Source organism: Calypte anna, chromosome 15 (genome assembly GCF_003957555.1).
Source record: "Calypte anna isolate BGI_N300 chromosome 15, bCalAnn1_v1.p, whole genome shotgun sequence".
NCBI lineage: Eukaryota > Metazoa > Chordata > Aves > Apodiformes > Trochilidae > Calypte > Calypte anna.
Window position 1 is genome coordinate 979,290 of NC_044261.1, and position 27,611 is coordinate 1,006,900.

Below are 27,611 nucleotides of genomic sequence, written 5' to 3' on the forward strand. Positions count from 1 at the left end.
TTCCCTTCTGAAGCAGACAGCTCAGTGTTGACACAAACATCAATTCCTTTTTACAATACAAACAGATGGCCAAATGCCTTCACTGTGTACTTGCAAACTAAGAAAAACATCAGGATTTGTGTGTGGAAGGGTTACTTGTCATCTGCTAGCTCAGGCCTACAAATAAAGAGTGGAAAGAAATGCCCATTCTACCAATCTCCAAAAGCTTTGCCACCACTTACCAGAACTTGCATGTTCTGCTGCAGCCAACCCATCCAGCCTGATTCTCTTCTCATAGTGAAACCAAGACCTCAGCCACCAAGATCACAGCCAGAGCAGGGGCTGGGATCTCCTCAGCACCCCTGCCCAGTGCCCTCCTGGAATAAACAGAGAGTGCTCAGATTCAGGCATGGCACATACCCACCTCTGCTCAGGTAACACCACGAGACAAAAATCCCAAGCATTTTAAGGGGAAAAATTGCTGGCTCCCATTTGGAAGTCTAGAATCACCTGATTGAACTGTAGATAGAAAAAAAAAAAACAAACCAACAACGTTTTATTTTTCAGACAGCTGTTAAAGAACCAACAAGAAATGACCACTGAAAGTCTGAGAGGTGTGAGTGCAATGTGAAGGGTCAGCAGGGTCAGTAACTTGGTCTGCTGAACCCAGATTCTGCTTCAGACTCGAGTGCTGTCAGGCTGAGCTCTGCAGCCCTGTGAGCTCCACTGCTCTGTTTCTTTTATTGTAAAATCTCCTTTCTGGGACAACAGATGCCAAGTGCTACCTGAGAGCCTGCCCTTCAAACGCCTGATTTTCAGACAAAATCTGACTTTCCCCACGAGTAAGCACTTTTGCCATGACAAAGCAGGTTTTCCAGCATCTCACCAAAGGCAGGAGCTGAGCTGGGGCTTTAATTACATTCTTACTGCAGAGATGAGGGCAAAGCCAGCAGCAATGAGAACATCACAACCAGAGCTACCCTGAACATTCCCAACAAAAAGGGTATTTAAACTTTGCAGCAGATGCAGCTGGCTATGCAAGGTCAGATTATTATTTTTTTTCTTTCTTTAAAAGCTGTCATATTCTTAAATTGTTAAGGACTTCATACTGAATTTCACAGCCCTTCTCTGAGGGGCTCAGCCCCTTGTCTACTTTTGGGCTGTCTTCTAAGAGAGGTCTTTGGGCTCCTGGTGCCTGTTCTATTCTGGTGTGTACCTACCCTACAAACATGCCTGCTTGTGCATCCTGTGGAACACGAAGCCAGCTCCATGCAAGTATTTTAAAAAGCCCCAAACATCAGAATATTGCCTTCCTGCATCTGCAGCCCAGAAAAATGGCAATTTCACCTTCAGCTTGGCTTGAACAGATCCCCCTGGCACCATGCACTGCAGAGATTTATTTTTGTCCCTTGAGTCTCTGCCTCCCTCTCCCAGGCAGGCTGATGAACTCTGTGAACCTCACTCCTTCCCTTTCATCTTCCAAATCCACTTGAAATTCTGTCTCAAGCCCTTAACACACCACACCAGTCCCACCAGTCCCCTGCCAGCCCAGCACCTCCCCTTTCCAAAACAGCCACGAACCCAAGCAGCTGATGGGGAACCCATCTCTCCCTTCCACAGCCTCACAGATCTTCATCTCCCTTCCCTTCCCACTCCTTATTCTAAGAAACCCCTCAAAATCTGACTCAAATGCTCTCCCAGCCCAAGGATGTGAGGAATACAAAGTCACCCAGGTGATGCTCACAGGAAATACCACAAAATAAAACAATTAATGTGTAGAAACAGCACAGGGCCTGCACTACTTGCAAACACATTTGGCTCTATCGTTCTGCACTTCTTTTTCACTGGAAAAGCAGAAGGGGGTGCAGAGCTCCTTACATGGAATAAAACTTGATCCTCAGCGGAACGCCAGGCAGTATTCAGTGGGGGACATAATCCTTGCTACCAGCCTACAACCTGTTCCCCCAGCCAACATTCCTGAGCCACAATTTATCCATTCTGATGACATCTGATCCTAGTTTTATTGCACTGCCCCTCAGCTTTATAAGACCCAATTTTTCCCTACATGATCAGGCAAAGTCAGTTTTAAGGTTTTAAACAACCCTTGTAGCTTGGATATCCCACAACAGATCCATGGTGCTGACAAGTATTAAAAAAATAAAGAAAAGAACAAAATATTTGGGGAAAAAAGTATCACCTGACTTTGTAAATTATAAAGCTGTACATCTGGAAAAGAGGAATCATGTTATCAAAGCCACATACAGCACGCATGAGGTTCAGGCAGCACACCTTGGTTAAGACAGCCATGCCTCTCTCCAACCAAGTGACATCCAGTCAGCTTGGCAAGGTACAAAATTTGGGGCAATAAAAAAAAAAATATATCACCTGTACACTCAATTGCATGAGAGTTTTAGCTGCTATTTAATGTGTGACTGCAGTACTACAACTGCAAATCCCCCACTGTCACCTGCAGTGACTCCATGCCCCGAGCTGCCCCTGCCTGGGGACAGTCACCCCGTGTGCAGGTGGTGCCATGGCCACCTCTCCATCCCACTCCATCCCCTACACCCCCCTCACCCAGCAGAGCACCCAAACCCCACTCTCCCCTCTCCAGGCCCCCCTGCAGCCCCAGCCCTGCTCCCCTCACCTGCTCAGGTTTGCATTTTACGCACAGAGCTGGAGTTAAAATGGCACCGAAGAACCTCTTGAAATTCTTCCTGCTTTTAATGCCAGGAACAGCCCATGAAAGCCTGGCCATTGCCCTGCTGCTCTTCTTCCTCAGCTTCCTGACAACCTGAACTCTGATTTTCCCCAGGCCACGCTGAACCTCTGCAGGTGTTGGAGATGAAGACAGGAACTGAGCCTGCAGCCCTTACCTCCTGGAGGTGTCATCTGGAAATTTGAATGGAACCAACCCGTGGCACAAAGGATCCCAACACTGCTCATTAGAAGTCAAAATGGATTATTCACTTCCCAGACTTAGTTTTGCTTTGCCCCAAACACACCCTTTGTGTTTGCCTGTCCTGCCTTGCCCCCCGGCACCACACAGCCCCATCCTTTGCATCACTGCTAATTCCTTTAAGCTCATTAGGACAAGAGGAACAGCATCCTGCAGATCATTTTTCCACCATGAATCACGTGGTTATTGGCAACTTCCTCGCTCACAAATTAGAGTATTTTAAATGACACAAAGCAAAATAACCTACAATCTGCCCCTGAACCTCCAGCAGCCAAACCAGTCTGTCCATCTGACTTTTGGTAGGATGGGAAGCATTAAAAATTCTGCTGAGAAAAATCTCTGCCAAGCAAACAAAGCAAACAAACACACCCAGAGTAAGAAATGCAGGTTTGAAAATGGCAAACGACCCCAAAACACAGCTCCACCAGGCAATACCTCTGGCTGTTTAGGCTGAGAATACTCCAGTAGAAAACTAACACAGAGAAACCCAAGCTTTTCCTTCTTTAGGCACAACTTTAGAGGCAAATCTGCTCCCAGTGTGAAAACATCACTCCCTGAGTATGTAAACCCAGGGAGAGATTTGTGTAACTGCATAGATTAGCAGCTGAAACTTTGCCTCTGACCACCACCCTCCATCCCACAGGATCTCCCTGGAGCAGGAAGCCTCAGGAACCACAGGAAAAAAATGCAATGTCCCTACCTGCTGCACAGACACAAATCCACCTGGGATGTGCTGCATCCCTCCTGCTTCATCCCTCCTGCTTCATCCCTCCTGCTGGCTTCTCCACTGCCTTGGATGCTTTAATCTTTTTTTTTTTTTTTCATAAAACATAGTTTTTAACACAGTTGTTTCTTTTCCCTCCCTGCCCATGTATCAGCCTCCAGCAGCTCATCCCAGTTACCCTGAGAACCACCCCTGCTGCTGAGTCCTGCCACAGCGAGAGCCGCTGATGGGATCTGCTCTGCTAACTGGGATTTAATCCCAGCCCTTACTCTGCATGTATGGGGAAAAGAATAACTTCACCATGTGTGCAGATACTGTCAAGAACATCAGACTTGCTAAAGCACAAGCAAAGGAACACCAAAAGGGGAATAAAACCTTTTCCGGAACTTTTATAATTAAGTGGATCATGCAACTAATTCAATTTTTAAAAGGCTATTTCTATTCTTGGCTTTAAGCCTGATTCACACCATTAGTCCCATCATTCACTGAAATGGGATCCATCAGCTCTATTTAAGAGGACATACAGGGTCTCTTAAAGATTAACAAAACCACTGTCACACTGGCTCAAACTTTTAAAAATATTCCTGGACAAATTTATTCACTGAGTAAAACCAGATGATAAAATGCATTTACACTTTCTTTTCCCACTGTAATAAAAATTAACAGGCTGAGAACTAAAAATACCAATCCCAAACCTCTCCAGACAGGTATCTTATGACCTGCAAAGTCCCTTGGGTCTTTCATTATTACTTCAAAGTAATAATACTGGTATCTCAGAGCACTGCAAAATTTAAAATATTAAGTTTCCATTCCCCATGTGCAAACCTATTTGAAGTCTCTAGGTTGTTGGGTATTCCAGTCCAGCCCCATCACAAGGATGAAATACTCTGCCCTGACATTTTCTCCCACTGCAGAGAAAGATTAGTGTTTTGTTAATAAAGTGCCCATCCTATAAATAGCAGCATTTACAAGCTGTAAATCTCTAATTGCTATTGCCAGTGCCATTGCATAACTATCATCACTTGTGAGAGCTTCTCCATGATCTGGACACTCACTGAAGAACAGAAATCGTTTCAGCTCTCCTCTTGCTGGCATCTCAGCACCAGGATGAAAACTTCACACCTTAGGTTTTAATAACCCCTCGTTTTAATAATTTAAATATTCTAACCAAGTCCCAAGGTAGGACAGCTAAATGGGTACCAAGTGATCCAGCACCACGAGTAGCCTCTAATTCAAGGGGCCCCTCCAGGCAGTAACACTGACAGCAAAGCAGCAATGGGATGGTAAACTCAGTGGTGTGTCCAGGAACAGCTCACAGAAACCTCAGATAAAGCTCCTGATGTAGCAGGACAACCAACTGCTTGAGACAAGCACTAGGAAAACACATTGGTGTTAAAATATTAGCAAAATACAGCTGGGCAGGGGGAGTCATCTCCTCGTGTCCTTGAGTTCCAGAGGCAAAGATGGGGCTGGGAAAGCAATTCCCCAGCTGGGCTGTACCCCTGCAGCTGTCAGACCTGTGGAGTTTTCCTACCAACACAGGAGTACCCAGAGGATTAACCTATAAAAACCCCAACGTGGGAGTGAGCGGTGCCAGCCCCTGCCTGTCCTGCAGCCTCTCTGCACTCTGCTCAGAGCAGGGGAATGAAAAGGCTGTTCCCAGAAAACTGGTTCTGAGGTTTGCCCTTTAAAAATGTCTGGGTTGATTCTGGATTATCAGAACCCCCAAAACTCCCTCTCTGCAGCAGCAAGTGGGCTGAAAGGATCCTGATTCACCCCAGCAAAGGGAGATGGCTCCAAGCATCAGCTGTGACCACACCTTCCCCTGCATGGCCATCATCTTTATTACCAATTACCCGTTTTCGGGGTTTTCAGCTCTGAAAAGATTTAAAAAAAAAATAAAATTCTGCACCCTGAGTTTTCAGCACAATTACCACTGTCCTACAGACAATGAAGGGCATCTCCTTCCCTGTCAAGATGAGCTGTGTAACAGCCAGGCTCTTGGCTGGGAGTTTTTCCTCTTCCTACATCATTGCCAGCACATCCTCCTCAAGAGAGAGATTCCCCAGGAGCACCTCAGGCATTTCCTCTGCCCTGTACAACCACCTCATTCCATCTCATCCTTCCAGAACTTCATTCTCCACAACCCTCTCATTGACAGTTTTCAGAGGAAACTCTTTTCCCTTCCAAGTTTCACAGAGTGCCTCATTTGTTGAGACCTAGCTAGGGCAAACCTTAACTAAAGAAAAAAAAATGCTTTGAAATGCTGGTGAATCATCATTTTGGGTCCCAGGTGCCCTGCACCCTCACCCTCCTGACTGACTCATCTTTTATTTCCAGCTCACACTTTGCATGAGAGATTCCACCTGGCTCATTACTGGGGGGGTATTTTCAGAAAGCCCCATTTTATTTCAGCAGTTGAAACAGAGGACAAAAAGCAACATCTTGATTCCTGCCAGCAGAGATGACATTCAGCAGGAACAAGAGGAATTACTGAAGCCAGGCTAAAGCATGTCTTGTGCAGAAGGTCTGCACCTCCAGCAGCCTCAGAAAGAGCTGCTTTGTTTGCTTGTGCCATCAAACATTTGCTTTTGTGGTCAGCTTCCACTCCTGTTAATATTGTTTTAGGTTTCATCCTCCTAAATGCATCTCACCCAAAAGCACAGCCTGCAAATACCTTCCCCCCATGATACGCAGTTTAGAGTGGGGGAGAAAAGCATTCCAGAAACAACTGTGTTGCCTGCCAGATGAAATATTAATGATCAGGTTCAGCTACAAGCAAGAAAAATTGCCTGTGGAACTGGAAAAGAACAAAAAAAAGAAAAGTCAAGCCAAGGCTCTTGCAGGAAGATGCTTCAGGTCAAACTCTTCTCTGTGCAGCTCCCCCAGAGGGTGACATCCCCAACACAAGCCAGGGTGGATGCTGTCATCTGCAGCCTGGCAAACATCCCCTCAAACCTCTGCAGAATCATTAGAAAACTTCCTCCTGGATCATTTGTAGGAACACCAAGGTTTCCTCATTGCAGGCAGCTTAACTTGGTTATCAACCTAAAGTAACTTCTGATGAGAGTAAGGTTTTTTTTGAACAGGTTCTAGAGGAACAGGGTTAAATCCCTGGCTGTGGCTTTCTCATACTCTTACCCTGTCCATCATGAACACCATGAAATTCCTGGCACACTGATTTATACCTCTGAGTGCATTGCTCTCCATGACCTTGCCTGAGAGGTGAAATTTGTTCATTATTATTTCAGAAATACAGCTGGCAGTGGCTGAGCCCTCTGCCCTGGAGCAGGTGGGACTCTGGAGCATCCAAGCAAAGCCCACAGAGGCCAGGCAGGGCTGCACCTTCTCCAGCTTCCAGCTTCATCCCTCTCATTTGGCAGCCAGAGCATGGAGGAGGCTGGAGGAGAGGAGATGGAGGAGCCAGCTGTCTGCAGCACACAGACACAGGGCTGGAAAAATAAAAAAAAAACCTTTGGCATTCTTCCATTTGACACTCCCCTCCAGAATCCCATGTTTAATACCACCTTTTATTATTAAAGGAGCTTAGAGACCACCCACACCTGAAAATATTTACTGCAATTGTGTCCTTCTCACCCTCCTGGCAGTAAGGGAGGAAAAGGACAACTGTCCCTGATCTCAGGACACAGATATCAGCCCTGGGTTCCTGTTTGGCACACACCACTTGCTGCCTCCACAGCTCCCAGCTGCTGCAAATGCTTTATAAGCACCAAGAGCAGCATTGGGATAGTTTCCTCCCAAAACGCTGGCAAAAGCTACAGCCACCAACACTGAAACTATTTACTCCATGGAGCAACTGCAAAGTTAAAACATCCTCAGAAAACCCCTGCACACAGCACCTTGCTAAGCCTGCCAGCCAGCCTGGAAACAAGCAAAGCCCAGGAGAATAAAATGGGTCTGCCCTGACCCCAAGTGCCATGAGAGTCAAAGCATCGAGTGAAACAGATCTGTGGGCTTGGGTTTATTAAAAAAAAAAAAATAAATCCACCTACTTGTTACAAAAATAGGCAAGTGCCTTCATAGAGCTCCAGCTTCCAAGCAAAGGCCTTCAGAAATAACCCTGAAACATCAGCCCCTGCACCCAGGGAGGAACCAGAGGGATCATTTCATAGCCACAGAGCTCCTGAAGGTCACTCCTGAATGTCACTCCATCACAGAAATAGCAGGAGGTGAGAAGACATTTCCTGCTTGCCTTTCTGCGGGGCAGGTGCTTTTGTGGCAGGAGGGACTGTAAGAAAGGGCAAAGTCCATAATCCTCTGATCTTCCTCTTCCAATTCTAACAGGATTTCCAGAGCTGGAAAATGCATCTGTGGCCTGGCAGGGCAAAGCACCTTCAGAGAGCATCACCAGCTCACCTCATGCTGTGCCTGACCTGGAATCTGCAGTGCTGGCTGGTAACTCCTGCACCTTTTCTACATCTGCCTGATGGCTGAAAAGGGGACAAAAGGGCTGTCATATGGAGCACAAAGTAGTGTCATTAGGACTTCATGAAAGGTTGTGGCTCCCTGCCTCCAAGCACTGCTTCTGCACACCAGGAGCTCACTCCAGCAGTTTAACCACCTGGAAAATCCTGAACCCATCAAATGAGCAACAAAAGAAAGAGAGTGATGGGACACAAGGCCAAAAAGACAATGACAGATTAAAAACTGTGTGCACAGGTATGTGTGCACCTTCTCCAAGTCACCTGGGCAAAGCTCAGCTGGGTGTTTTCCATCAGAAAGACACTTTTCCTCTTGTTGGGATCCTCAGGATGAGCTCTCAGCAGGAAGATGCCCTCCAGCTCCCTGGGGCACTGTGCAGCCCCTGCCAACAGTCACTGGAGAGCAAACTCCAACAGAGCCTGGGAGAAGGGCTTTGGGGAAAGCACTGACTGCTCACAGGACAGAGCAGGGCCAGCACATCACCCTCCCTGTAACAAAGAGAGGTGCTGAGACCCCCACATGGGACACTGCCCCCCAGCCCTGCAGGGACACAGGGTGTGGGGTGACCAACACCTTCCTTTGGGCTTTAGGCATTCAGATGTCTTTGCTTCTGCAAAAAGAAAGGGGATTTTTCCTCCACTAGTTTTCTGCTTGTCTCAGAGGGTGTTTTCTGGAGCTGCACAGTCAGTAGCTAACAGACAGCATGTGCCACCTCCAGACAAAATACTTACAGGGAAGATGCTGTAGTGGATTTTGCTGCTTCTAAGCTTTCACCCAGCTAAAAAGAAAATTGTCATTGCCTGTTCTTGTAAGGAATGTTTCTGTTCTGCTTCAGCTCTCACAGCTTTGCCATTTGATGTCTCCACTGGCTGATGTTCCACTTGCCATCTTAAAAGAAATCACAGACTCAAAAGCCCTGTGTTTGACAGCTCTGGGCTCTGCTGCTAACAACACATTTGCTTTCTTTCACTCCAGCCAGCCAGCACTGACTGTCTCCTAGCATTTTCTCCATTCATTCTGGCATTCTACCTTTCAAATATTTGCATTACTCAGAAGGATGCAGCCCAGAGTGCTCAACACCAACCTCACTCCAGCCCAAAGCCCTTGTCCCCAGCACTGCCCTAGGAATGGGGGGCTGACACCCTGAGCTGGCCCTGCTCCCCACAGGGAGTGGGACCAGATGATTCCCAGGAACAGATTATTCTGTTCTGTGAACAAATGAAGCATTTCTGAGCCTTGCTCCTCTCTCTTGTAGCAACCTTTGAAAGATAAAGCTCTCCACAAAGCCCCAGCCTGGAGGTGGTGACCTAAAATGGGCAGTAATGATATCTCAGAGTTATGGTTGGAGAAAACAAACACCCTGATAAGAGCCTGGCAGAATTAGCACTAACAAACACCCCAGCTGGGGCTCACTTTGCCCCATGCCAAGGCAGGCAAGCAGCTTCCCCAGGAACTGCTTCCAAAAGCACCAAACTCTGCTTCCCAAAGACTCAGCTCAGCATCACCACAGGAGTCATCAAAAACAAAACAAAACCAAACCAAACCCAACCAAACAACCCTGTAGGCATTACCCAGCAAATCTGAACTACCAGCATTCCTAGGATGCAAACAGGATCCCCCTGTCCCCTGCCCTGGGTGCTGGCACTGCCAGGACAAACCTTGTGTGCCCCAGCAGAAGCAGATCCCAACACATCTCTCAGACCTGGCAATACAGAGGAGTTCTTATGACTGACCCTTTTTTATTTTTTTTCCCCTGCATGATCCCCATAACCCCAAAATATTTAAGGGAAAACAGAGGGAATGTTTCACAGAGGGAATCTCTGTGCCATGGGCATCAGCTCTGGGGGAAATTTTCCACATGCTGACCCACCTTGAAAATCCAACTTGTGTGGCTGGGCAGCCCCACACAGCATGGAAAATCCTGTGGTCTTGGCTGGTTTGCCCAGCACTGCCCAGGATGCAGGATCAGGTTTTTATCTGATAAAAACTCCTTTGCCCAACCTCCTGCTCCTATAGCAGCAACATAAATGCTTTACCTAAAAGATGACCCAATTTTGAACAAGCCAATTATTAACAGCCCTCAGCTGGATTAACTTAACTCTACTCATGACTTTCAGTATACAGATGGAGCCATTAAAACTCATTTAAATTCAAAGGCACATGGCTATCAGATTGACAATTTCCACTCATGCTCCATAAATACTGAAAAAAAACCCAGCAGACTAGTGAGAAGTGAGTGGGTCTGTTTTGAGTCAAATAAAATACTGTTATAAAAGCAAAACACTTGGTAGCATTTATCATTCTCTGGGCCAAAAATCTCTTATGTCACCCTCTACTACACCAAACAGTTACACAATTGGAAAGGAATCATTTTTGCCTCTCAGGTTGTTAACAACTTTCAGACAGCTCTTTGATCTCTCCCTTGTACACTCCACACTGCTCTGTGTGGGGGATCTCAGTGCAGCAGGAACCAGGAATCTGCCCCAAACTGCACATCCAGAAGAAGAAAGCTGCGATTTCAAGGATGTTTGATGTGCCAGAGGAGCTGCTGCTGCTACCTTGATGATAAGGCTCCCATTTTTCCTTCACATCTAGCTCTGCACATCAGCAGGAAATAAGCTGAGATTTATCCCCCCAATGCAATGACCATGTTCCAAACACTGGTTGGGTTTGTTAATCTGTACCCAGGTTTCTTTTGCTGCCCCCCAGCAGGTTATTAGCAGCAATCTACACAGGAGCTGCAAAGATCCCCCCATCCCAGCACCTCTCCTGAGACAGCAGCCAGTGAAGGATGCTGCAGGGGTTACACAAACACAAAATACCATTTCTTTTCAGTAATCTCTGGTTCAGCAACACTGAGCCAGCAGCAGACCAGCTGCCTGGAGAAGTCTGGGTGACATTTTCCTGTTGTTTCACCCCCTCCAGTCCATACCATGGGCAGGAGATGCAGAACCACCAGACACAAACGCTGCCAGGAATCACACTGATCAACTCCAGTTCTCTTCCCAGTTCTCTTTGGTCCAAGAGCCAAAGTGCTTAAAACCAGGGTGAGTGAAAAGCAGACACAGAGGATGGGAGAAGAGGTCTGCCTGCCCCAGACCTCCCAAAATGAACCCTCCACATCCTGATGCCCAATAAATCCAGTCCAATGTCCCACAAACACTGCCTTGCTCAGGGGGTTAAGGTCAATATTAAGTACACAGTTATAAACACCCTTCTGTTAATTATTTAGTTGAAAACATACAGTCACACACCAACACGTTTTTCACTCCAGACTCCTCCCCAGCCACAGAGCAGAGCAGAGCCCCTAAATCTGAGCAGCAGGACACTCTCCAGTTCCTCTCTGCAGACAAGGTCAAATATTGGCTGCTTTGTTAGCAGTTGCTGTCCTTGTCCCAAACCCCTCAGCCAGCTCCACACCCCAGAGATGGCACCAGGAGCAGTGCCAGGGACTCAGCCTGACCCTGGGGCAGGAGCAGCTGAGCAGAAAGCTGCCAGACAGCCAAGTGTCCAAATGGCATCATTTCCCTTCCACTATGTGCTGGGATCAGGTTTTAAGCTCTCCAGATGCTAACCTACCATCTGCTTCACTGCCTCCTCCTCCTCCTCCAAGGCTTCTCCTTCACAAAGCTCCTGGAGATGTTCTCAAAATGATGGGTTTAGGTGCCTCTCCCACATCCACAGCCTCTTTCCACCCTCCCAAATCCTGGTGGAAGCAGGGTAATTAGCAGGATGCTGAGATGCACATCCCCAGGACTGAGTTGCCTCACAGTAGCCAAGGAGCCAACATAAGCAGAAAAATGGAGCAGAGTTTGAAAAGCTTTTAAAGTTGTTGAGAAAAACCCAGAGTAGAGGAGCCCTGAGCAGAGGGGAGGCAGGAAAGCAGAATTCACCCTGTCCTCAGAGCTGGGGGGAAGGTCCCAACACTCCCAAGGTACAGGGATGCTTCACCTTCATCAGCAGCACCCAGTTCAACCTCCCAGGGCTGTTGGAAAGGACACCTCAGAGCACAACCATTCCTAGGGCCAAGCTGAACACAACAGATGGCAAGTTCTTGAACCTCCAAGTACCCATTCTCAGCATCTATAAAGGCAGCAGTTGGGAAGGACTAATCTGGAATTAGAGCCTGGACATTAAAAACCAAACAACCAACCTCGAGGGAGCTGAGGCTTTTGGAGGCAATTTGAAACAACATGAATACAATTAATTCCTGGTATTCAAGGCCAAAGAGGAGAGAAAAGGATTAATGTTGTTTTAAGAGGTGTCAGTAACAGGGACACACCTGCTTCAACACACTGGCACCTGGGGTTTGCACACACAGAGCAATTAATTCCACCCTTTACCCCAATATTTTCCTCTCCTGAAGGCACTTGATAGGTATTTCATCTTAACCAAGGCTCCAGCCTTTCCCTCCCAGTGTCTCTCTGGATTTCCCCAGCACATGGCAGGGTCACTATTTCACCAAGTATTTCACATCAGGACTTGAGTCAACCCCAGACCTGCAGACACCTTTCTAGCATGTGATTACACCACAAGTGTACAAGAAAACTCCTCCCTGCCCAAACCAACCCTCTGTGCCCCAGAGCAGAGGCTCTGCTGGAATCTGCAAGCTCTGCAGAAGCAGAAGGACACACAATTCCAATATGTTTAACAACTGAATTACCATAATGCTCACCACACAGAAACCAGCTCCCTGGAGCTTCTTCCACTGCTGATCTGTAACTATTGATGAGTCTTTCCCATGTGCACTGGGATTCAACTCTATTAAGGAAAAAAAAAATAATAAATCAAGGAACCATTGGTTGCCTTGTCCTGCTGAGTGACAAGAGGTCAGACACAGAAACCTGGCCTGCACCCTCACATGGGAACAGTGGGCAGCACTGCCTGGAATCCTGCCAGGAAAAACTGGATTTCAGACAGTAACAGAAGCTCTGAAGCTGTACCAGGAGCTCTGAAGTTGTCATCAGCTCAGCTCACCTCATCTCCCCTCCACAGGCAGAGGGATGCAGTGATTTGTTTAAAGAAATGCAAGGATGCAGTTTATGAAGGATGTGAACTGAGCACTTTGATGACCATAGGAATTATGAGATACATCAATTCACACCTGCTTCAGAAATACTTAATATTCTTTCCATAAATCAAGATATCTCTTCTCTTGGGCACAGCTCACTGTAGGGCTGAGCAGACTAAAGGAAAACCCTATATAATTTGCATACAGCAGGAGCAGGGTGATACTCAGCCAAACAAACACCACATTGCCTAAACCATCCTAAGGGCAGATTATACTAATAGCTGACATTTAATAGTGCCAATACAGTCAGAGGACTGTCTGACAACAAATGATGAAAATGACATTTCTTGTAAGGTCTCCAAGCCCAGGAATGAGCCAGCTGAGCTGCACAACTTCAGCAGCACTGCCTGTTTTGGGAAGGATCTGTGCTCATTTTGCTCAATGGAGAATTCTGAGTGTTCTGATGAAATATCAAACCCAATCACAGGGGCCAAAAATTCCAGCTCTGTTTCAAATGTATCATGTCTTTGCTGGGCTGAATGTTGAGACAGCTTTGTCCATGGAAAGCCTTGTATGGCTGCACACACTTTCAGCAGATAAACATCCCTCTTAAATGCTGGCACAACTCCCTCCCTCCCAGGAGTTACTGATCCTTGGGCTGTAAAGAAACAGCAGCCAGAGTTAATCCAAGCTGAAGTCCAAGCTCATTAGAAGAACACAACAAAGACAAACTTAAGTTCCGTTCTTATTTATGCCTTTCAAATTCTCCTGGATGCTGTAAAATAAAAATCATCCTGCTCTCCCAGGGGTTTTTGTCATTCCCAGTGGGAGTAACAAATCTTAGAACCTTGCATTTATGCGAACCACTTGTTGGGAGGTGTATTAAACCAATCCCAGGACCAGGAAACACACTCAACTAGGACAACACCAACAGAAGAGGCTGCTGTGCAATGGAACAACATTATTTGCAGCAGCCAACTCAGCAGAAATTCACTTCCAGGCATCTCCCTCAAACCCTGGCAGCTTTTTCCCCTTAGGAACTACAAAGGGTAAAACTGTTTTGAGGAGTTAAAGGAAAACTAACAAAATAAGGCATAAGCATCTTCCCTCCTCCACCTCTACTCCAACCTGCCAAAGCTGTGTGGATGTTGGATCTCAGGAAGAAAACACTGCTGCTTTCTTCTCCTCTTTTTGCCATCCAGCTTCTCTGCTCCCGTCCAGCCGCAGTGCTAAGTGGGTCAGAGCACTCACGGGCACTCAGCTCATGGCTGTTCTCTCCCCAGCCCCCAACCAAACCAAAGAGGGAAAAAAAAAAAAAGAAAAGAAAAAAAAAAGACTTAGATCTCCAGCATAATTCTGGCAAATAAGGCAAGTGATAAATACAGCAAAGCCTGGGCCATCAGTATGCTGCATCCATCCAGAGGCTGCTGCAGAGCCTGCCGGAACGCACACGCTGCCTTTTTCCCTCTAAATGAAAGAAGTGCAGAGAAATGCACTGCTGAAGGTCTGGTTATCTTTTTCTACTTGTTACAGCAAGGCTAATGACCATCCTGACTCATAATTACTACAACAGTAAGAAGCTTTCAGTTCTCACACTGCTGCAAGTCCAACACTTTATCTTCTTTCAGGCATGCAACAGCTTTAGCATAGCCCAAACCTGAAAGTTTTGGCACTTAATTCTGATAAGAACTTCTAATGAACAGCTCTGTAAGCAGCTTTAAAGGAGCCCAGATACCTCACCCACCCCCCACAATGTTTAAGTGTGTGTTCATAGGACATGACTCAAAACAAACCCGGGCAATGCTGGGGATAATAACCCTCTGTAGTCCTCTGGCTGCTCCCATTGCATCACCACAATCACACCAGCCCCAGAAAAAAATATTGTTTCCTCTCCTCAAGCACATTTTGTAGGGATGGAGAAGATAAAAAGAAAAATCAGCTCCCACTGTAAAGTATTCAGAACTGAAAATACCTATTAACAACCTCCTGTTTATAGAGATGTGTTGAGAAATACCCCCAGTTTGAAAAGCTGTGTGAAGGCTTTCCTGCCTGCAAAATGCCACAGATTTCCAGCACAAAACAAAGACAGTGGGAAACAAGAAAATAAGCTGCTTTGATTTGAGAGAAGAACCTGGAGATTAAGCTGTTTAGGGAAGTGTTTTTCTCTAAAGAGTCTGGATTATTTAAGCCTAGGCCTGAGGGCAATCACCAACCAGATCCCTTTCTGATCAGTTCTTGGGTCATAGCAGTGTAAACTGACATCCAGTCATGAGAACAAAAGGGAAACATTACTAATTTTTTTAACCAGCAGCTGCAAACAGAACAGTCCTCACATTTACAATGCTTTGCCAAAGTTCAATGCTCAGGTTTTCCTAAAAATTTGGTTTTCCTGCTTTTTACCAGAACCTAAAATAAGGAAAGTCCTGTGCAGAAAACTACTTCACCCACAGAAGCCTGACCAAGGCAAACAGGGACTCCCTATGACTTTTACTTATTACTTCTTCTTTTTTATCTATTACCAGAACACAGCTTCAAAAGAGAGGCCTGAGAGTCCAGAGAAAAGTGGTGTATGCCCTCCAAGCTTTCTGACAATCAACAGGACAAAAATGAGCCAACTTTTTCCCCCTCTATCAATCCAGCAAGCAGAGCATCTCCTCAGCACCAGCTCCATCCTTGCAAACACATCCATGGGCAACCAACACCTAATTCCTGGACACCTGGAGAAAAACTCTGCACGTTCTCCAGCACAGGGCAGGTGCATCTGGAGTTTCTCAAGTTAAATCTACCAGGTCTGTGCTCAGGGTTCAAGCCCAGTGTGCTGCACAGAGAATGCCACAGCTCTCCTGTTCCCATCTCTTTGGCTCCAAACTCAAGACAACCAAAGGCTGCTGCTGCACCCAGGGAGTCTCCTTTACGTAGTTTTTGCAAATATATACATTGCAAATTAATATATTTGTAAAAGCAAAGCGTTTGAGGCTTTTTCCCTACGTTGTCTTTGGAAACAAACACACCTAAAACATTGCAACATTCCCAGGTTCCAGTCACCCTTGTGCATCAAACACTAAGAAGTGATCCAGACTGTGCTCACAGCATCACTGTGAGCTTCATGCCTGGGCTTGCAGGATTAAAGAGTTTACTTCAGTCTCATTTTTACAAGCAGCCCACTGAGCACAGCCTCATCTCCTATTCCATGAACATCTTGGACATGGTCCTTTCCTCCCAAAAGCTACCTGCTACTTAAGAATGGAACAAGGAGCCCCAGAAGGCTGCACCTCTGTTAAGAAATAAATTGATAACATTAATCAGCAGAAAAGTTAAGACGTTGAATACCTCCCTGCAAGCAGCAGCAGCATGTGAATTCACTGAGCTATGACAGTGAAAGCCCTCCCACTGCTCATGTCCTCACACAGAACACAGCCAGGAGGAGAAAGTAGCTTGAAAATAAGGAAAGAACAGTGACTGGATGCAGGACATTCAAAACTTGGTTTCAGACATGCATCCACCCCCCCTCCTTTGTCTAGTCACATTTTTAAGTAACCACACAGCACACAACTCAGCACAACAAACTCAGCTGCCAGAGGAACCCACCCCAACCTTGGAGTTGTATCAACCTGATTCTGATGAGACTTGGAAAAACTATCAGGAGAAAGCTCCAGGACCAAAGGTCAAAGACTAATCCCAAGGAAAGGACTGGGCAGCAATCACAGCAACACCAAGGAGAGAAGGCTCATTTTTCACTTTACAGTAACCAAGCACGTGGGAAAGAGAAGGGAGGTGACAGGACTGGTTCCAAAATTATCTCTGTAGCCAGAGAAACAGGAGCACTGAATGGAGCAGAGTCCAGGACAACACCCAAGCAAAATCCCAGAGCCCTGCAAAGAATCTGGGGAGGTTTAATACCCAACAACCATCTGCCTTCCACCCAGGACCTCCTGGTCAGGACTTGCTTCTTCCACATGTGGTCTAAATTTTACACTGGGTCCATAGACCAGTAAGGGCTGACAGAGTTTTCAAACAGTCCCTAGGAGTCTGAAATGCTTGAGTCAATAAAAGCTGTTTCCAAGTCCTAACTAATTGTTGCTGGTTGGTTTTCCTTTGTTTGTTTTTTGTTTTGTTTTTTGCCTTGGGGAGACACCCAGGAAGCATATTACTGCTGTCAGAGAAGCCCACAGTCATACAAGGGGCTCAATTAGCACCCGAGAAGCCACTGCTGCACATGGAGACAGCACTAAAACCCAACAAACACCACGAGCATCACTACACACAGGGCTCAGCATGGCAAGGATCAGAGGTAATAATTGTTTTAATAAACAGACATTAAAATTTCCCTAATACCTGGGGAAGTAGTCAGTTAAAGAGCCCAGGTGAGGAGGCAGGGAGAGGGGAACTCTGCCCTTTCTGCCCCAGCTGGAGATAGGCAACCTCCAGAACTGCAGTGTGAGCACAAACCTTGGGGACATTCGTGGCCTTTACTCCAGGTATAAAAGAAGAGAGTAACAAAGAGAAGCACAAGGAGCTGACTTACAAAACAGCCTCAGATTTTTACTTCTTCTGGGGACTTCCCACACTTCAGTCTCTACAGTCACTGTTCTGTGTCATATACATTGGAAAAGAAAGAGTTTAAGAATCAGTTTAGATCCTGGCCTGAAAGAGAACAGACTGAAGTTTACAAGGGTATTTTCAACAGACTATACACCTAACAAAAGTGAATTACAGGCTATGTCTTCTGCTTAAGCAGGGTTCCCACCTCTATAATTATTCCAAAGTAGACAGGCTTTACAGATTTACTTGCTAATAAATATCCTTGACTCTTTTTACTGAAAAAGGCACAGGACACAATGAGGAAAATCCTCCCCAAAGGAAGGCAAAAAAAGTTTCTTAACTCTTGAATGATTTTGGGGCAAGAAAAAAAAAAATCTTCACTTGGACTAAGCTGCCAGGCAACTTTATTAACATTTCTGCTATGCACTGTCTGCTTCCCTACCACACCCTAAAGATGTCACAGAAAAAAAAAACAACACAAAGAAAAACGGTATTTTCATGTGGTTGTTAAAAAAATGCAAGATTTTCTCATTTATGGAAGAGAGACAAGGAAAAGAAAGTACCAACAGCCCTCAGTTCTGGCAAAAAGCACCTCGGAAGCAGCTAAACAACTTCACAGTTACTCTGGAAACAGAGTTCACCTCCTCAGCCTACCTGGAGGATCCACATTGGAATAAAGCATCAGCTTTGCCAAAGCATCAGTTCCTGTTTGCTGTGATTCCTCCAGGGCAGCTGCAGGATTTCAGCAGGATTTCAGCAGGAGCAAGGCTTCAGTTCCCCTCCTGAACTCTGAGGAATTAGAGCTACAGGTACCAGGAGAGCTCCGGGTACCTGGTAAGGGAGCAGCAGAGCCCTGCCGAGGGTGAGCTGCCTTAATCCTGGTCCTCACCCACAAATCAGAATCTCAGGGATTACGCCACGGAAATAGAAGTCAAGTCAATACCTGAATCCACAGATTAATCTGCTGCCTTCAGACAGGAGAAACACAAACCCAGCTCAGGAGAGGGGCAGGAAGGCAAAGCTTGTTACCCAGCTCCACACATCCCAGCTCAGGAAACTCAGAGGTTTCACTGATCAGCTGGCAGAATCCTCACACTGCCCCCCCAAAAACCAAGCAGAACTCCAGGTGAATTTAGGGGAATGGGAAGTGAGCTGTCTCCAGGGGATGCTTTTGGACCTGCTCTTGCCAGTCATGAACTCCTCATGCCTCAATCCACACTCACCTGGGGAGCTGGGAAGGGAAATGGACAAAGGAAAACGGACAAATGAGTTGCATAACAGGAGAGGGCAACACCAACCTGTCATGCCTCCCAAATAACAACACAGGCAAGGGGCTGGCAGGACAAAAAAAGGAAAAAACTCTGCACAGCTGCAACGCAAAAGAGCCAGCACGATGAGCTTATAAACCAGCACTTCACTAAGTGGAGAGAGCAAATACATCCCTGAAGTCCAAGGGATGAGAGGCACATCCCGGAGCACCCATGTCCCCTCCTGCTGGTGACCCAGCAGTGCTCCTGGGGAAAGGGGGGGTGGGCACAGCTTTATTTGTAGGTTTAAGAACGCCAAGCACATTACCATCGCTAATCCCGAGGGGGAACAGATAATTGCAGCGCTTACAAAAGTCATCTTGGATTACAAAATGAGATTCTCCCTCCGCAGCACCCGCCAAGCAGAACGTTAGGACCCGTGAGCCATCAAAACCATCGAAACCATCAAACCCAAAGCACCCAGCGACCCGGGGCCGCACGGGGACGGGGAAATTACAAGCAGGGAGAGGTTCGGGGCTTTGGGTTCGGGTCGGTTTGGCTGCTTGGGGTTTTTTTCCCTTTTAAACTCGGGGCGCACACGCACACACGAGGCTCCAACTTCTCCCCTCGCCCTTGGCTCTGACGCAGTGAAAAACAAGCAGGGAGCAGATCGGCCACGGCCACCGAGCCAGGGTGGCCCCAGGGTCCCCGTGTCGCCCCGGGGGTGTCGCCGGTACCGGCAGCGACACCGCCCCGGGTCCCCCCTTCCCGAGCCGGCCCGGGAAAGAAGGGATGGGAGGGCCCCAGGGCGGTTCTCCCCTCAGGGTGAGCGAACCGAACCCGCCCGGTGCCTCACGGGGCCTTTGTCCCGCCACACCCCCAGAACCCCCCGCCGGTACTTACCCCGCCGAGGCACCGGTTCGTCCCTGAGAGCAACCAAGCCGGGACGAGGCTGGCTCCGCCGGCACCGGGGAAGTTACCAACTAAGTTTGAGGACGCCGGGAGCCCAGCGGCCTGCGGGGCTGAGGTGATCAGCGCCCGGGCACGGCCGGACACCCCCACCCGGGAGGCGGAGCGGAACGGGTGCCGCCCCCTTTCGCCTTCCCCCAGGGGCGAGGGGTTTGCCGGGGGCAGCGGGAAAGGCTGCGGAGGAGGTGGGGTGGGGTCGGGAGGGACTTGCCGGGGCGCTCCGCCCCGGTTTTGCCGCCGGTTCTGCGGGGCGGGTCCCGGCTCTCGGTCCCGGCGCCAGGACCCGGCGGCGGCGGTGGCGCGCGCGCGCGCGCAGCCCGGCCCGGCGGGAAGCGCCTCTGTTGCCATGGCGACCGCGCGGCTCCGCCGGGCTGGCCCCGCCCACTTCCACCTGACACCCCCGCCCAGGGGTCGCGGGTTCGCGTCCCGGCTCCGCCGCTCCCCAAGCGCCACAGCCCGGGGTAGGGCAGCTGCCCCCCGGCACGCCGCAGCCCCTCTTCATCCTCCCCGAAGGGACAGCACAACAACCCCCCTGCTCCCCCCGGCGCCTCTCACCCTCCCCGTGTGCCAGACTCCTCGGGCAGGGGTGGCCATTACTGGGGAGCTTCCTGCCCGCACGGCCCCCGCTGCGGGGTACAGAGAGGGGACCCCCGGGAGCCTCCACGCTGCCCGTGCCCAGACAGCGGCCGCAGCCTTTGCGGGGTGCTGGGAAGGTGCAGGAACCCGGCCCAGGAGCTCCTCTCCCCAAGGGCAGTTTCCCCCCAGCCAAGCGCTCCCGGTGCGAGCCCCCCGGGCACTCGCTGTCCCCCCCACCTCCTCCAAGGCCGTGCTACGGTTGTAGGAATATAAAATGCTCCAGATGCTGCTGGAGGGAGCTGGCAGCTCCCCAACCCTGTCCCACCTTTGAGCAGGACCTGGAAAGGTCCCATGTCCCCGGGGGAAACTCAGTAACCTGCCATTACCCAGTCCTCAAGGGACAGAATTCGAACCTTGCCTCTCTGGCGGGTGTGGGGGGTCCTGAGCACACCGAGGTGACAGCACTGGCCATGACAGCTACATGCAGGGAGGTGTCAGGGTGACAAAGTGACACAGTGACAAGGTGACAAGTGACCCACCCACCTGAGCAGGTGAATGGACAGGGCCCTGTTTCAGCAACCAAAGCATCAGTTCTGCAGCAGCTGCAGGAATAAAGGACCATTCCTCACCTTCTGTCCCCACCCTGGGTGCACCCACCTCCCATTCCAACCCAGATCCCTTTCCCACAGCCCCCCCCCTTGCTCCCAAATCAGGATAATGTCTGTTTTCCCTTAGCAACCCTTTTATCTTCACCACACAGGTGAGCACAAAGGGAACCCAATTCTGTGATTCATTTGCTTTTCTCATTTTCCAGAAACCCAGACATAACCCATCCCTGCACCCACTCATGCCCCCCAGCACCCCTCCCCGGCACCCTGGCAGCACTGCCCTCCCTGCCAGCACCCACCCAGCACCTCAGGTTCTTGGTGCTGACTGGTACCTGCCTGGACAGAGGATGGTGATCCCCAGCTCTGCAAAGAAGGTGTTACAGCTTCTTACACCTCTTTGAAGTGGTTCTTGTTCCACCCCATGGCTTGGGAAACCTTGCTCTGGCACACGGGGCTTTCAGCAGGTCATGTGAAACACCAAAATCTTCTGATCAGTTATTCAGGTGCCTCTGTAATGGCAGCAGCACCCTCCCAAAAAACACCCACATGAGGCAGCACAGCCAAGAGACAGGAGAACTGGCCAAGCCAGGCTCCCGAGGCTGCCTGCCTGCCTGCCTGCCCACCCCCGGGGAGCCTGCATTCAAATGGACAACTTCAAGAGGAGCAGAGGAGTTCCCAAAAACCTGCTGCCTGGTTTCCCACTGTCTGAGGAGGAGGAACCTCAGCGTGTGCCTTTGGAAATGCCCCGGGAGGTGAGACCTGGGAGTTTCAAAGCAGCCATAAAAGCTCTGGATGCTTCAAGCCCCGGCAGGTCCGAGGTGGCAGCTGCACCTGGAGGATCCCAAGGCTGCGGGGCAGATGTGATGGTGTAGGGCAGGCCTGGCCCCAAACAGCAAAACTCGGGGCCATGGCCTCACCTTGACTCAGCCCTTACTGCTCTGGGGACATCCCATCCCCTGGGGACATCCCATCCGTGTGGGAAAGGGAATGGCTGAACTGAGGGTTCAGCACAGAGCTGGGACCTTCCCAACCCCCAGGCTCAGCCCTCCCACCCCAGCTCCAGCCCCAGCACCACCATCCAGCACCATCCCACCACAGCAAGCACACCAAGCAGGAAGGATTTCTTCCCTTGTGCTCCTCCCCCACACTCTGCCTGAACCTTTCTCCTGCTGTCTTTATCAGCAAGTGTTGGACCAAAGCTAACAGCAATCTAGGGGCTGGGTTAAACTCAGAGTCCTGTTCTGTCACCCCATGAATATACATTAGAGCTGTAATTCCACCCTGCAGTGTGGATGGCAATAGCAAGCAGACACTGCTGGACCCATCTCACATGGACATTTGAGCTTTGGACCTTTGGTTTATGATTCCACCAGAAACATCAGTGCAATGATATGGGAGCAATATACAGAGAAGGAGTGTTCATACTTGGAAAACAATTACAGGCCCCTTAACTATGAGAATTCCCCATTTTTTAAACATTCTTTTCCATCAAACCAACAAAGGGATCTGTCAGGCTGATTCACCAGCTTACCAGCAGCTCTGCCACCATTCCTCCTCTCTGTCATACAGTTAACTTCCAGGGTAGGACCTTTAGAGAGCTGCACTAAGAACTGCATTAAACAATGAAATGCTGCATGTCCCAGCCCTGCTGCTCTGGTTCCTCTCACATAGTCTCTCAGTGCCCTGTAGTGGAGAAATGGGTTAATTGCATACACCACATGGAGCAGGTGCCAAACCACTGCCTTCCACCCCTGCCTGCCCCAGGTCTGGGCACGGGAGCTGGTGAGAAGATCCCCGAGCATTGCTGGGACAAACCTCTGCTCCCATGTCACCTCTGCCTGGCTCTGCCCAACCTCACCTGCTTCAAAAGGAAGAGTCCTTCCTCTGCTCCAGCCATGAACAATCCCCTTCCCTTCCTGCCGAGCCAGTTGCTCCCAGTACAAAGAGGTGGGGATGTATGCAAAGCCACTTTGCTGGGGCTGGGGAACCATCACCTGCTCTTCTCAGCCCCACGGGGATTTGAAATGCCCTGGCCTGGAGCACTGAAGCACTTTGGTGTCTTCTCTTGCAAATCTCCACTAAGTAAGTGCTCCCATGAAAGCCAGAACTGTCAGTAAAGGTTTAAGGTGAGGCCCCAGGAGGAACCAGCCAGGAGCTCCTGGCACATCTCAGGCATTAAATACTGCAGGAAGGTGCTAGGTGATGCCTACAGACAATCTGCAAAAAGGAAAGCAGAAACAACCATCCTCCTCCCCATCACCACTGAGGAAGGGGCCCTTAAAAGCTCCTTTCCCACCTCTTCATGTTCATCCCTCATAAAAACCAGTGCAGAGCTACACAGAGCACCACCTGCCCAGCTTGGGGTGCAGCAGAGTTATACCCAGTGTCCACCAAACATTTCCTCCAGAAAGGAGAAATTCAGCAAGGCAAGGGCTGCCAAACCTCAGCTTCCAAGAGAAGCAATATCCTGAAATCCTTGACAAAAAAAACAAGGATAATTGAGCATCAAATTTGTGTGTATAATGCTCTTCAGTGGGAAGGAGCTGCTAGCTTGCACCATAGTGGAGGTTTTATTGCACCAGGGTGAAAAATCAGTGGGTGTGGAATTTTTGTCAATTATATAATCTCTGGCAGGTTTTGCCTCCTCTGTTTTGGGCAAGGACCGGGCACCCATCCCTGCTGGAGGCCCACCCTGTGCTATCAGCCAACCACACATGGTCAGACGTGGGGAGAACAAAGGAAAACAGATTTCCTGGGAGTCTGTTTTTGTTTTCCCGAGCAGAAGAGTGACTCAGATTTCAGCTCGCACTCCCTGCGACTCAGCCAACAACAACACGTTCTTAGTCTAAGTGATAAAGGCGTGAGTGTCTTTGTTCCATTTGCTGAACTAATAAAAGCTCAAATAAACTTATCCACCCAGGAGCCAGCTCAGGCACTGAACCCGCAGCCCCCTGGCAGTGCCAGCAGCATCCTGCTCCCAAGAAACCTCGCTCAGCTCCTGCAAACTTCTCAGAAAACACATTTCTTGCCTAAAGCAGCACAGATTTGTGCATTACCACGCTGAGAGCTTTCTGATCAGTGCCGTGGAGGCTTTCACCTCGTTCCAATGCAGCTGCTGAAAGTGCTGCGGAAAATGCTTTCACTTTCTGAGGAATCCTCCGGGAAAAAGAACCCAGTCCACTTCCTCGTGCTTAGGAACTGTCTTAACACACCCCTGCCCCTTTGTCTCCTCCACCTGAGCTCATTTTTCACGGCGTCCACAGACCTTTGGGAACACCAAAGATGAATTACTCCATCAGAGCCACCGTGTGCGAATCCAGCAAAAAGAGACTTAAAATCCCAGGCAGGCAAAACACAGGGAGAAAGCACCGGGAGCTCTGGCTCTTGGTGCTGCTGGGCTGGGCAGGGACCCAAAGGTGCCAGCACGGTTGGTTCCGGTGAACCAGGAGGTTCCTTGGCGCCAGGAGGAGTTGGTGGCGCTGGTGCAAACCACATCGAGCTGGTGCAAAAATGGGGCTGTGCAAAGGGTTTGCCCAGGGGTGGTGAGTCAGGCACTGCTGGAATACCTGTTCGAACACCTGAACACGTCTGGTGCAGCTAGAGGTGTTACCAGGACAGGACAGACCTCGGCAGAGCTCAGACTCGCAGTACTTTGTTTGAGCTGAGGTTTAACGTGTTCATTCACGCGTGGGAAAAAGGGCTCTAAATACTCCTCATCCCCCCCCCGGCCCCTGCCATGTGCCACGGCGTCGTGGGGACAGTGTGCCGGGACACATGGTGGCAGCCACCCTGCTGGGGTCACCAGGGCTGGGGTCACCCCTCCTCTGTCCCCTCACCCCGGCAGACACAACCCTGGGGACCCGCCACCCAAAACTGGTTTGGCAGCCGCAGGGCTCGGACTCAAAACCACCCACGGAAAATACCGGGGCTGCCACCACCCCTCTGGCCCTCCAGCACCGGCTGATGGAGAAGCATCTCCTGGAGTGCTCCTGTTTCGGGGCTGGATGTCGGGAGCGATTCGGAACGCTCCGGAGCTGCTGCGTGGAGCAGGGAGAGGGCTGGGGGGGGAGGTGGATTTCCATGGAAATGTCAAGGGCTGTACCAACAAATGCACTTCAAAGCACAGCCTCAGGACATCTGCTTGGTTTTTTTTTTGAGAAGGTATCGTGAGTTAAAAATTAATGAAAGTCACTTTTAGGATCACTCGCTTCCCTCCATCTAACCAGCAGGAGTTTTCCCGGTCTCCCCACCAAGCCTGCGGAGCGTTTCTGCCTTTGCACGCTGGGGACGTGGTCTCTAGTGATCAGATTGCCAATTAGTAGCAGGTAATTAACACATTCACAAGGGCTGGTTGAATCCCACCCCGATTCTGCAAACTATGAGTGTTTGGGGAGTGTCTTCATCAGCCTTTTGAAGTTCTTAACTCTAAGTTCCCTGGCAATCAATTAATTAGCCTGCACTGCAAACTGGTGCTGTGCCATTAAAACAAACATGCCCCAAGAAGCAAACATATTAAGGGTTAATTAAATATCAGGCTTTATTTAATTAAGCCTCTTCTCTTAAGTATGTAGAGGCAGGAATCTGGAGCTAGCATCCCAGCTTGCTTTCACTCCTAACCCATTTTTTAGTACACTTAAACTTGGTCGCTGCTGTTTAAAACATGATATTGGGGCTGATGCAAATCTGTTCTGCCTTCCCAGTGCGAGGGCAGGAACCAACAAGCACAACACGTTAAAAAAAGAGAAAAGAAAAAAAAGAAAAAAGGTGGCTGGTGGCACCGAGCACTCCCAGGGGGAGGTTTATCTCTTCCCCACTCACACCCACCACCTCCTTCCCTGCTGGAAGCCCCGAGAGCACCCAAAGACCTTCTGGATCCTACAGGGATGAGCAGTGCCAGCCCTGAGCCCACCAGCAGCTCATCCTCCGCTCTCCTCTCATCCTCCTTGCATTATTTTTTTTTAACGAAAAAACCCCAAACTTGTCGCTGCCGTTCCCAGCTTCCCTGCAAGGAGAAAGCTCGGCAGCCTGCCACAGCTAAAGTCTAGAGAGGGATCCAGGAGTATCAGGGCAAGGTAAGGAGAGCCAACCGAAGGTCATTTTCCAGACGGTTACCCCTGTACACCCGGGGGATGTCAGCGGAGGATCACACCCAGAGAGAAAAATATAATCCCCCCCCTCCAGATCCTGGCCCTGGGCTGCTGCAGGGCCCCGAGCTGCCCTCTGCCATCCTCCCATCCATCAGCTGCAGCTCCCTCGGTGCAGCAGCCCAGGATCTGCCCCAACCATTCCCCACCAGTTCTCAGGATTATTTTTGTTTTTTCTCCTCTTTCAGTGCTCTGTGGCACTGTAAATTCTCCATACCATTGGCAAGAGGAGGTGACAGGAGCAGCAGACACAGGGGGTGTCACAGCCCGGCTGCACACTGGCAGCAAGGGCACCAGGGGCTGCATGGACCCAGAAGGCCGGGAGATGGATTCAGGAAGGAGAGGAGCACGATGCAGATCAAACAAACCCTGAGACAGGGCGAGAGAAGAGCAAAAGCGAGAAGAGGTGACAGGGGGGTCTCCGGCAGAGGGGAGAACTCGGCCAGGGAGCTGCGAGAGCGACGAGAAAATAGAAATATCCTGGAAAAGGCAGTTCAAGCATCACCCATCCCTCAGGCTGCTGCTCCTCACCTGGCTGCCTCTGGGCCCCAGCCCTGGGCTCTGCAGAGCTGCTCCTGCCCAGAGAGGGGCTGCCTGCGGGACCGGCACCGGAACCGGGACCAGCACCGGGACGGTGCGTGCGGAGCTGCCGTGGGTCCGAGTTGGAGTGGAGAGGCTGGAGGGTGCGGAAGAGCTAACCCAGCGGGATGGGGGTCCTGTCTGCAGCCCCCGGCTCCCCCTGCCCATCCCCTGCAGCCGCGCTGCCCCCGGGCTGGGGCGGGTGCTGAACGAACCGGGCCGGGCCCGGCGCTGCTCCAACCCCTCCGATTCACTCCCGTCCCCACCCCCAGCCCCTGTCAGCTCCTCCTTCCCTCTCACTGCGATTCTCAGGGGTTCCCCTACTCCGGACGGGTCCCTGGGCTGGCGGGGCCGGGGTGCGGGGGATGGGGCGGGAGCAGGAACGACCCCGGAGCTTGGCCGGGGGTGCGGAGAGAGGAGGCAGAACCGGGAATTTCCACCCTTACCCCCGGGATGCTCGGCCCCGCTCCGGCTGCTCCCCCCCGGGGGCCGGGACTGCCATGGAGCATCCTCCTGCCCGGTTCGGTGCAGCTCCCAGCGATGGAATATTTGGAAAGGGTTTATTTTGGGAAGGAGACCTTTGGACAAGAGATCCAGGGCACACAGGGGCACGGGGTGGCTCGGAGGGGACGAGAAGCACGACACAAAGCCAGCAGCCCTGGCAGAGCTGCCTTGAGATCTCCAGAAAGCCTGGAAAATAAAAGTGGAATTCCCTGCTGCAGAAATGCTGGGAGTGGGAGGAGAGCAAGGGAAAGATTCTGCTCCAGAGGATGAGGCCATGCCCTGGTTCTTACTTGGAAAAATTCCTTTGTCAGCAGCTTAGAGAGCAC

General features: G+C 49.9%; 1 protein-coding gene across 3 annotated transcripts in view; it reads right to left on the reverse strand.

The window, feature by feature from the left end:
• KIAA1671 (KIAA1671 ortholog) overlaps window positions 1-20,019 on the reverse strand; it is a 61,405-nt gene extending 41,386 nt beyond the window's left edge. For 2 of the 3 annotated variants that reach the window (XM_030460860.1, XM_030460858.1), the window contains exons 1-2: window positions 19,809-20,019; window positions 222-356 (exon numbers count right to left, since the gene is read on the reverse strand). The gene's annotated coding sequence lies outside the window, so the exon portion shown is untranslated. The remainder of the gene's footprint in view (window positions 1-221; window positions 357-19,808) is intronic. The other variant, XM_030460859.1, reaches the window with a different exon arrangement.
• Between the last annotated feature and the right edge of the window lie 7,592 nt (window positions 20,020-27,611).